At 46.2% G+C, this 11,989-nt stretch overlaps 1 long non-coding RNA gene across 3 annotated transcripts; it reads left to right on the top strand.

Annotated features, from left to right (window-relative positions):
* Positions 1-537: 537 nt before the first annotated feature.
* Positions 538-10,988, top strand: Gm38730. Of its 3 annotated transcripts, none has more exons than XR_868653.1 (3): positions 538-683; positions 2,767-2,927; positions 3,613-3,783. It is a non-coding gene; the product is annotated as a predicted gene, 38730 (long non-coding RNA). The 3 variants fall into 3 exon arrangements; XR_868654.1 differs by lacking the exons at positions 538-683; positions 3,613-3,783 and adding exons at positions 1,285-1,384; positions 10,729-10,988; XR_868652.1 differs by lacking the exon at positions 538-683 and adding an exon at positions 1,285-1,384.
* Positions 10,989-11,989: the final 1,001 nt, after the last annotated feature.

Below are 11,989 nucleotides of genomic sequence, written 5' to 3' on the forward strand. Positions count from 1 at the left end.
GGCTCAAGTGTGACCCTCAGTAATAAAGTAAGCTAAGCTAAGTTAACTAAAATGAAATAAAAAATAAAAACAGAAAATAGACCCAAGGAAAATGGATCGAAGAGTAGGGATCATGACTATAAACAGAAGGAAGTCCTGGAGGGTATGGTGTCATGCAAACTCCCACAGAGCTTCTATACGGGGATCTACGCCTAGCACAGCTCCTCCCTCCTTGAAACAGGATGGGGCCTGTGATAATGTGACACCGTGGGGAAGATAATGTGTGGTTATAGGCTAGAGACTAAGACACCTTCTTGCAGGATCTCCCTTCTTCTCTTGAACCTCTCAATCTGGAAGAACCTGGCCACTGAGCTGTGAGGCTATTTAGTAGAAAGTCCCAAGTGGTGAGGAGCTGGGATCTCCTGCCCAGAGCCACCCAATAGGTTGGCCTTGGTGTGACAACATCACAATGGTAGATAGCCTTATTATAGTTGAGACTTCAGATGCACCACCCCTGCTGACATATTCACTGTCTCTTCATGTGAGACTATGAACCAGTGCCACCTAGTAGGGACACCTATGTCCTAGTTAGTTTTAACTGCCAACTTGATACAACTAGAATTACTTCGGAAAGGAACCTCAGTTATGGAATTTCCAAGATCAAGATTGGCCTGTGGGCATGTCTGAGGGGATTGTTAATTGAGGTAAGACATCTCAGCCCACTGTGGGCAGCACCATTCCCTAGGCAGATGGCCCTGGGTTGTATAAGAAAGCTAGTTAGTTGAGCAGCAGGCAGCATCTTTTTGTAGTCCCACATTACTTCTTTGGCTATGAAGAGCCAATTCATGGCCAATTAAAGCCATTCAATTTATGGCTTTAATTCCTTGATTAAAGACAGTGCTGTCCAGCCTTCAAGTTTCTACCTTGACTTCCTTCAGTGATAAATAAGACTGTGACCTGGAAGTGTAAGCCAGATGGAGCCTTTCCTCCCCCAAGATGCTTTCGGTTAGAGTTCAGCAACAGAATGAGTATTAGAGCACCCACAAACTTCCAACTCACAGAAACTGTATGACAAGTGTTTTGTTCCACTTAAATGCTTGATCTGGGGAGCTGGCTCCAGGGGTAAGGTGCTTGCTGCACAGCCCTGAAGACCCAAGTTCAGATCCTCAGCAACCACAAGGAAGTGAGACATGGTGGGGAAAGATCTGTAATTCCAGTCCTGGGGAGACAAGTGGATCACCGAGCCTTGTCTATGCTGCAGAGCCCGTCTAGCATAACTGGCGAGCTCCAGATTCAGGAAGAGAACTTGTTTGGAAATGACTGGGTCGGGACTGATGGAGGAAGCCGTCTAGACGATGTTCCTGCAAAGAGTCTCACTGTGTTCAGTGCAGGTCCCGAGAAACAGGTGAGGCTGAACTCGGAGGCGATGGGCTCTCAGTTTGGTGGAGGAGAGTTGGAGATAGGAGAACATTCATATTGAGACAAGGCTGTCGCTGACATCCAAGTCTTCAGTGAGAGAAAGGTGAAGAAATGGAGCAGAAAGAGAACTGTTTTTCCCAGTTGGCAAGGCATTCCTCAAGTGATTTTAAAGTTTAATATACTATGCTAATTAATCTTCTAATGTCTGGGATGAAAGAGCTGCTGGAAACAGCTTTAGTTTTTTGTCTCATAGTTTCAGGGGACACACTTCATCGTGGTGGGTAGAGCATAGTTCTGGGCTGTGGCAGGGGAAGTTCCTACTGCAATATTTTTTACATAATAATGGTCCATGAGCAGAAAGCATGGACTTGATGCAGATACTATCTTTAAGGTGCATCCCCAAAGCCCCACTTCTCCTAGGTAGGCCATATAATGAAAGGTTTTCTAGCCTCCCAGATCAGCTCCACTAACTGGGGACCAACTTTAAGCATAGGCTCCTGTGGGGGACATTTCACAATCAGTTTACAACACTGACCCAATACACATCTTAAACACATCGATTTCCAGGCTGCCCAGTAAAAAAAGGCGACGGCCTTGCAATTGTGAGGATCTGAGATCTGTCCCCAGCACCCACATGTTCTAGTTTCCTTTCTGTTGTGGGAAAACACTCTGACAAACGAGAGTGTTGAGGGGGGGAAGGCTGCTGGCATAGTCCATCACAGAGGGAAGCCAAGGCAGGAACTCACGCAAGAGCTTGAAGCAAAGGCTACGAGGCTAGGGCCTCACTCATGGCCCAGGGCTCACCTGTCCAGGGAATGGGAGCTATCAGCAGCGGATTGAGACCTCGTGTATCAAGCAGCTGTTAAGACAATCCCCCACAGACAGGCCCCAGCCATTCTGGTCTAGGCAATCTCTCAACTGAGACTTCTTCCTCAAATGCCCCTATCCTACATCAAGTTGACAATGAAAGCTAAGAAAGTTGGGCATGGTGGTATGATCTGGTATTCCCAGTACTGAGGAGGCAAAGACAGATCCAGAGGTTTTGATGGCTACCACCATAGCCTAGCAAGACAGCCTTACCTCAAAAATCAAGATGGATAGTGACTAAGGAATAACACCTGAGGGTTAACAAGTGACCTTCGTATACATGTGCAAACATATGTACCCAAACACACGTATGTACCCATATGAGCACACACATACAAAGCATTAATTTCCAAGGCTGATGCGTACATTTGCAAGACTCAGTCCCAACAGGGCCTCCCCAAACTGTGTAGCTGGTAAGCAGTAATGGACTTGAAGCCTTGTTACAGACCCCAGGCTTCCTCCACAGATTGCGCTCTATCGATTTCTGTTTAATAACGACAGATGCAGCTCTCGAGCTCTTCCTCTGATGGATCCAAGCTGTCAGTCAGTTGGAGAGCAAGAGCAGGAGTGAAGCATTTCTGTTGCATTGCTATTCGTTGGACGAATGGGAGACTGCAGCATCCACACAGGGTACCAATGCAGCGACGGCACAGAGCCTGCAGGTAAGAGCGTACCTTCCAGGGCTTGAGTCATTTGTCGATCTCACCTGTCCACCTCCCCCCCCCCCCCCCGCCTTGTGTCTTCCTTCTATGAGCCCGCACCCTCAACACGAGTGAGACCATTTCCAGCTTTAAGTCTGGTATTCCCAGCGTCTTCTACAAAGACCATGTTCCCTTCTGCTCCCTCCTCTTCCACCTGCCCCCACCCCAGGAATGACAGCAAGCTCTCTGCCACTTAGTGTGTGTGACTAGTGACTTTGCTAAAAGGAATATGTGTGTTTATATATGTATGTGTGCACCTCTGTGTGTATGTGTGTGTGTACATGTGTGTGTGTGTTTGTGTATGTACATGTGTGTGCTTGTGTATGTGTGCGTATCTGTGTGTATGTGTGTACATACATATGTGTGCATGTGTGTATATGTCTGTATTGTGTGTTTGTGTATGTGTGTGTCTGTATGTGTGCACATACACAAGTGTGCATGTGTGTATGTATGAATATGTATGTGTGAGTTTGTGCACATGTGTGCATGTGTATATGTGTGTATGTGTATATGAGTATGTGTGTATGTGTGTATGAGTGTGTGTGTGTGTGTGTGTGAGTATATATGTGTGTGTATGTTCTCACACATGTGGAAGCTAGATGTGAATTTCATGTGTTTCTTAGGAATGATCTACTTTTTGTTTAAGTCTAGGACCACTCACTGATGTGGGACTTGCCGAGTAGAAGAGGTTGGTCATCCAGTGAATCCCAGGAATTCTTCTTCTATGTCCACTTCCCACCACTGGGATGACAAGTGTGCACCCCCATGTCTGGGGTTTCAAAAACGGTTTGTTTATAGTGTGTATATGTGGGCACATGGAGGTCAGGGGTTAATTCTCTTTCTGCCTGTGGGTTCCAGGCACCAAACTCAGGTAGCCAGGCCCTGATATAAGCACCTTGTCCTCTCATTGGCCTGTTCTTGACTTGTAAAAAACAAAACAAAACAAAACAAAACAAAACAAAACAAAACAAAACAAAACAAAACAAAACAAAACCCCAACAAACTTTTTATGTGTATGTTTTGGCTGCTTGTCTGTACAGAATGCATGCAGTTTCTACGGAGGCCAGCAGAGGGCATCGGATCCCCTGGAACTAGAGTTATAGGGAGTTGTGACCACTGCGTGGGTGTTGGGAACCAAAGCGGGATCCCCTGAAAGAACAGCAAATGATCATGACCATTGAGCCGTCTCTCTAGGCTCCCACGGTGATGCCATTTTACATGGGTTCTGGGGCTTGAACTTGGGTCCTCATGCTTGTGTGGCTGGTTCTTTACTCACCGGGTTTTTTTTTTCCAGCCACATACCAGCCCACCCCACCGCTGTTTGGAGACATGATGTTCTCATGTTGTAGACCAGGTTGACCTGGAACTCACTAGGTAGCCCAGGGTGAAGCCACAGTAATGCTCCTGCCTCAACCTCTAAAGTGCTGGGACTGTAGGAGTGTGCTAGCAAGCATAACAAAAGGACACATTTCTTGTGCTTCATGCATGCTGCTGTGGGGACAGTGGTGATCACCAACAGAGAGATTCCAACAAGCCTTCCTCATGCAGAATGAGAGTTTTCCAGAGTGTGCAAATTAACCCTCAAGTGTCTCTGAACTATTCAAACTTTCACCAGGGTCCAGATGTGGGGAGGCAGTGTCCCATTCCCTAGGTGAGAGTCAGTTTAAATGCCACCATATGGCTTCCTGATGGCTGTGCACAGCTCCTGTGTCTCCCACTCAGCATCACTGAGCACCAGAATCAGGAGGGGGCTCGTGGATCACCACAGGATGCCTCAAGCCTGAGGTCTCTGTCTGAGAGTTGCTTGTTTCTCTGAGGAGTTGGAGGGACACTTAGAGAACCGGAAAAAAGGCAGTTTCCCTACCTGGGTCTGGGTCATTTCTCTCTGGCACAAGGACATGTGGACCAAGGGATCGACTGACAGCTTCTGGGGATAAAACTCAGGTATCAGCAGGTGTGCACACATGTGTGCTTGAGTGTGTGTATACATGTGTGCATGTGCATGTTCACCTGTGCAGATAGATTAGCATGCACATATGTATGAACATGTATGTGGAGGTCAGAAGTTGAAGTTGGGTATCTTCCTCAATCGCTCCCCTCTTTATTTTTGAGACAGTTTTTTGTTGAACTGGAATTCACCATTGCTAGGCTGCCTGGCCAACAAGCCCTGGGTCCCACCTGTTCTCTACCTCCTCAGTGCTGGGATTATAAACATTCAACATTACCTCCTCTTTAGATGGGTGCTGGGGATGTGAACTCTGCTCTCCATACTTGTTTGGCAAGCACCTTAGTGACTAAGCTGTCTCCCCAGACCAGACTTAGTCATTTCTAAAAATTCCCAAGGAGGAGGGCCTGCAAGGTGACTCGGCAGGTAAAGACACTTGCCATGAAGCCCAGCTACCTGAGTTCAGTCCCTGGAGCCCACATAGTGGAAGGAAGTGGTCATCTCATCTCTACACGTGTCTAAGTTAGGATTTTACTGCTCTGAACAAACACCATGACCAAGGCAAGTCTTAGAAAAGACAACATTTAAATATTGGGCTGGCTTACAGGTTCAGAGGTTCAGTCTGTCATCATCAAGGTGGGAGCAGGGCAGCATCTAGGCAGGCATGGTACAGGAGGAGGTACATCTTCATCTGAAGGCTGCTAGTGGAAGACTGACTTCCAGACAGCTAGGGTGAGGATCTTAAGCCCACAGGTATGAAGAGCCCATAGTGACAAATCTACTCCGACAAGGCCACATCCCCTAATAAGGCTACTCCCTGGGCCAAGCATATACAAACCACCACAACATGTGAGCTGTGACAGGCCACTTATAGAAATAACTAAATGTAATAAGATTACGTCCCCAGCTGGAGACAGGTATGGCAGGGCAAGGCCTCTCCTCCATGCCTTTGGAAGACTGAAGCAGAGGGACATCCTGCTCAAGGCCAGCTTGAACTTCAGAGTGACATGTTATTTCAAGAAACACAAACAGGGACGAGGAGGTAGCTCAATGGGTATAATAACGCTGGCTGGACAAGCTTGATGTCTAAGGATTCAATCCCCAGCAGCCACTTAAAATAGCGGGGTGTGACAGTGTGGGCCTGAGATCTCAGCTGTGGCAAGGAAATAGAGGTTACTTTCTAGGACACTGGCCAGGTAGTCTAGCCTGATCAGCCAGTCCCAGGTTCTAATAAGAGACACTGTCTCAAAAAGTAAGGTGGATAGATTGGCCAGGCATGGTGCAACACGCTATAAATCCCAGCACTTGGGAGGCAGAGGCTAGCCTGATCTACAAAGTAAGTTCCAAGACAACCAAGACTTCAGAGGGAGAATGTGTATCAAAGAATCATCATCAACAACAACAAAGATGATGATGATGAAGTGATGATGAAGATGATGACGACGACGACGATGAAGTAATAATAAGAGGAATGTCTCCTGAGGAACAACACTCAAGTTCGTATAAGAACTAGAAAGGGGTGTGAACTCTGTTCTGAGGAAACTCCATCACACTCCTCAAATTCCCTCTTTCCACCTCCTTCACTCAGGAGAAATCCTTTCTCCATTCAGGTTCTCCCAGAAACCGAGTTATCCCAAATCCCATAGTGAGACCCACTCACCAGAAGTCCACATGCCTTAGGGCAGTGGCTCTCAATCTTCCTAATCCTGTGACCTTTTAGTACAGTTCCTCATGCCATGATGACCTCCAACCATAAAATTATTTTTGTTACTACTTCGTAATGTAATTTTGCACAGTTATGAATCACAATGTAAATATCTGATAAATGCAGGACATCTGATATGTGACCCTCCAAGGGAGCACCCCACAGGATGAGGACCACTGCCCTAGAGTGTGAAATCTCATAAAGATCCTCCCAACTCCTTTCTTTGTCTCATTTCTGAATTCCTTATTTGATGGCAATACGAATCTGTAAACACGATGTAGCAGATTCAGCACCCTGCCACCAGACCTCTCCAGCAATTGCCCACCAGTAACAGTCTCTATTGGTCTTTTTTTATTGTAAAAAAACACCCGATTTAAGCAACTCAAAGGAGGAAGGATTTATTTTGGCTCGCAGTTTGAAAGGGTTCAGTCTGTCACGGCAGTGCATGGCTCACACTCATGACAATCTTGCTGTGAGGGGGCTAGCCACAACAGGTCAATTGGCAGGAAGCAAAGCATTAAGGCAGACACAGGGTCAGCCTGTGACTGACACTCAAGTCCCTCCCCCAATCACCCACTTCCTTCAGTGGCCCCAGGTGTGGACCAAATGTTAAAACATAAGAGCTTGTGGGGGGCATTTCATATGCAAACCATAACATAGTCACAGTTAAAGTCTCATGAGCCCATGAGGCACTCGGAGCTGTCCTCAGCCCCCAGGCCCTGCATGACAGTAAATGGCTTATGTGTTAAGCCATTGTGTATTGGAGAGAGATATTGCAGCCATTGAAAAATAAAAGAAAGACATTGCTGCTTTTCTCAGAGTTTATTAAGCTGTGTGTGTGTGTGTGTGTGTGTGTGTGTGTGTGTGCATGCATGTATGCCTGCATGCACATGGCAGGGTGGTAGATCCTGAGGGCTTGCTAGTCAGCAAGATTAATCAAAATAGCAATCTTCCAGTTCAGTAGGAAACCCTGCCTTAAAGCAATTAGGGAGAAAGCAATAGAAAAAGGGCACCCATGTCCTATTCTGGTGTGTACAGGTAAGCATGCAGACAGGAGGATCCCTGCAACTTACTGGCCAATCAGTCAAATCCAAGTTTGAGGTTCAATGAATGACTCTGTCTCAAAAATATAAGGCGAAGAATGATCAAGGGAGACAGCTGACCCCTGACCTCCTCACAAACACACCATACATGCACATGCAACTAATTCACACATGTACACACACAATAACATGTGCATACACCACACACGCATACATAATACAAACACAGAAGAAAATACAAGCCTTTGCTAGTTTCTTTCAGTTTGCTAGACTCTAAGAGAAGGAAACACAGATTTGAAGGAAGAAACACTTCTAGATTATGACTCTTTGACGTTAAGCTCAGTTTTACTACGAGAACCATTGTGGTAGCCAGACTTTTACACCTGTGGCCCACCATCACTGAGAGCATCACTGTGGTACCCAGGCTTACACCTGTGACTCAATGGAATATCAGTGAGATCCTTCTTTCTCTTCCATCTTGTCAGGGCTTTCCTCTGTGACAAAAATCTAGGGTCATTCCTTCCCAGTACTGACCTGCTGACCAAGACCTGGCATGGACACACATTCATCTCCCCTCAATTGCTCTTTCGAGAATCCCGGCCGGCAGAGACAGACACACTCTGCATTTTGATCACGTGGGCTATGGATGACTTGCCTTCGGATGAGTGCTCCTGGCCCAGCCCTTTCTGCCTAAAGTTTCACCCAGGAGGAAAGATCTGAAGCGACTGTATCAAAGGTTACAAAAGCCTTTACACAGCAATCGAGATCTTGCTTAGCAATTGGGGGGAGAAAGAGAGGGAGAGGGAGAGGGACACGGACACACACACACACACACACACACACACACACACACACACACACACAGAGAGAGAGAGAGAGAGAGATATGCTCAGGCTGAAGCCCTGTATTGCATCATTTGCACAAAGTGGAATGTATGTTTCTATTTTGTAAAAGGAAAGCAAGTCCAGCTGATAAGGGACCGGCCACTGCACTGTCTCATTTGGGTACAAATTAGCTGGTGCTTCATCCTCAGGGGAGGGGAGAGTGAGTTTCTTGTTCTAGGGAGTAGCCAGTCTTGTCAAGGAACCTTATGAATTTGCCAGAACTTTCTGGATGCAAGTGACAGAGACCTAACACTACCCTGTGTTGCTTAACCAAAGACTTTGTTATCTACCGACTTAAACCATCGGAGTGGCCAAGAACTGAGCTAAGGAAGGGGATGAGAGGTCCACTTGGGGTCTAAGGGTGTAGATTAGTGGGTAAAGTATTTTCCATGTAAGAAGAAGGACCTGGGTTCAGATACCCAGCACATATGTAAAAGGCTGGGCAAGATGCTATCTGTAGCTGCAGTGTTGGTTAAGGATGGGGCGACATGAAGTGTCTCTGAACCAATCGGATAGACACGCTGGCAGAACCAATGGGCCCCTCCCTAGTTTAGTGAGAGACCTTGTCTCAGAAAATAAAGTGATAGTTCAGTGGTCAAAGTGCTTGACCCACAAGCACTAAGACCAGTGTTCAGATCCCTAGAACCCATGTAAATCTTGAGTAGGTGTGGTGGTTCACCTGTAATTCCAGGGACCGAAGGAGAGAGCATGGTGGGGTGGTACTCACTATCTAATTTCCCGTGGCTTGCTCAGCTTGCTTTTTTTATACCACCCATGACCACTCCCAGGCCTGGGACTGTCTCCAGTGAACTAGGCCCTCCCACATCAGTCAAGAAAATGTCCTACAGGTTTGCCTATAGGTCATAGTTATGGAGACATAGTCTCAGGTAAGATTCTCTCTTCCCAGATGTATTAGTCAGGGTTCTCTAGAGTCACAGAACGTATGGATAGTCTCTAGATAATAAAGGAATTTATTGATGACTTACAGTCGGCAGCTCAATTCCCAACAATTGTTCAGTCGCAGCTGTGAATGGAAGTCCAAGGATCTAGCAGTTACTCAGTCTCACGCAGCAAGCAGGCGAAGGAGCAAGAGCAAGAGCTAGACTCCCTTCTTCCAATGTCCTTATATTGTCTCCAGCAAAAGGTGTAGCCCAGATTAAAGGTGTGTTCCACCACACCTTTAATCCCAGATGAAAGGCATAGCCCAGATTAAAGGTGTGTTCCTTAACTCGGAGATTCAATCTTCTGGAATCCATAGCCACTATGGCTCAAGATCTTCAAACCAAGATCCAGATAAGGATCTCCAAGCCTCCAGATAAGGGTCACTGGTGAGCCTTCCAATTCCGGATTGTAGTTCATTCCAAATATTGTCAAGTTGACAACCAGGAATAGCCACTACACCAGATATGTCTAGGTTTGTGTCAAATCGACAAAAGCCAATCAGCACAATGGACCCCTTAACAAGTTGACACAGAAACACATCATAACTAAACCATAACCCAATAGACAATCAATACAAAGACATCCTACATGATTCTCTCTTAGCAGCTGTAACATGTAGTTACATAGTTTATTCTGGGATTCACCGTAAGGAGAGGTGTATGTGGCCTTAAGAACCTGACCTGGGCATACACTGGCAGACTTGGGATCTAAAGTATCAAGTAGTGTAGAGAGCTGCTGATTTGCTAAGCACACAGACATCTGCGGTCTGTAATTCTTTTTATCTACTTCTCTAAGACAAAATTATTTTCTATGTGTAATACATATTATTTGGATTCAGTGGGGATATCTCTTGTACACAGGGAAACTGGTACATATCATACAAAAATATGACCCTCCTCAGTTTTTTTTCTTTTGAAAAAATTTTTAGTGTGGGATATGTGTGTGTGCCGTGTCTGTGTGTGTATGTTTGGGGTGTGTGTGTGTGTGTGTGTGTGTGTGAGTGTGTATGTGTGTGCATATGAGCTCATGCATAAGAGGTCAGAGGACATGCTGTGGGAGTCAGTTCATTCAACTACGTATGTCACAAGGATCTAACTCAGGCCATTGGCGGCAGGTGTCTTTACCACCCGAGCCTTTCTCTGGCCCTGCTCTGAAGTTTTACATGTTAAACAAACTAACTGATTGGTGACAAAGGAAGGCAGAGTTAAGGGTATTCAAATTCCTCCCTCTTCTGTCTTTGCAGTAATTGTGTGAGCGCTTATATTGAATCTACTGTTTAAGCACTGACATGCGTTATGCATGACACATTGAAGACCTGAAGCGTATACAGAAGACAGCCACAGCCCAGAGTCTGGGAGAGCGTCTGTTTCACAGGAACAATTCACAGCTGAGCCCCTGTGTATGGAGCTCCAACTGTGTACCTGGGACTTCTCCAAATCACCCTCCAAACCATCTCACATTGTTTGTTGAGATGTTAGATTGTGCAATGTGCCATTTGGAAGCTGTTCCATTAAACTCAACTGTAAGTGCTTCACTGTGCAGAACTTAGAACAATGAAGAGATTTGGGGGAGAGACAGACAGCATTGTTGGCATCAGGCAGATTAGCTGGCATGTGGTAATAATAAAAAAAGCAAATTGACTGTTAGTGGGTTTTATTTCTGTTTTAATATTCTCTACTAGTGGCTGGGGATATGCCTAAGTTGGTAGAGCACCTGCCTAGAATCCCCCAGTGAGGGACTCGGTGGTGTGGCTCAGTGGTAAAGCATCTGTCTAGAATCCCCCAGTGGGGTGAGGGGCTGGGGGCGTGGCTCAGTGTTAGAGCCCCTGCCTAGAACCCCCAGTGAGGGGCTGGAGCATGGCTCAGTGTTAGAGCCCCTGCCTAGAATCCCCCAGTGAGGGGCTGGGGTGTGGCTCAGTGGTAGAGCCCTGCCTAGAATCCCCCAGTGAGGGGCTGGGGTGTGGCTCAGTGGTAGAGCCCCTGCCTAGAATCCCCCCAGTGAGGGACTTGGTGGTAAGGTCCTGAATACAGTGTTTATAATATCAATACTGCAGAGGCAAAAGGATCAGAGATTCCAGGTTAGCCATTATTACACAATTTGATCCCGTCTCAAACAAAACTAACCACAATAAAAGCATACCTTTCTCCCTACGCCCTGCCCGCTGGATGGCACTCCATGCTTGAATTGCTGTGCACTGGCACCCACCCATATCCCTGAATCACACAGATGTAGCTCAGGTCATGATAGGCCAAAGCCTCCCAGAGCTGACCTCCAGCTTGTGAAAACCACTTTGGATGCTCTGGGGTTATACCACCATTGTCTATGCAGAGTCTTTAAAATGCATTTAAATATTTCACAGAGTTTCTAAATTTTTTAGAATTCATAAATTTGCAATGGTAACAAGATCATAAAAGGAAAAGCATGCTCCCAACCAACCAGGAACACAGAACCCACTTATTTATATGTTGATCATTTATTTCTATTTTTTTCCCACCTGGATTCTC

The sequence above is a fragment of the Mus musculus genome, chromosome 5 (genome assembly GCF_000001635.26).
Source record: "Mus musculus strain C57BL/6J chromosome 5, GRCm38.p6 C57BL/6J".
In the NCBI taxonomy this organism is placed as follows: domain Eukaryota; kingdom Metazoa; phylum Chordata; class Mammalia; order Rodentia; family Muridae; genus Mus; species Mus musculus.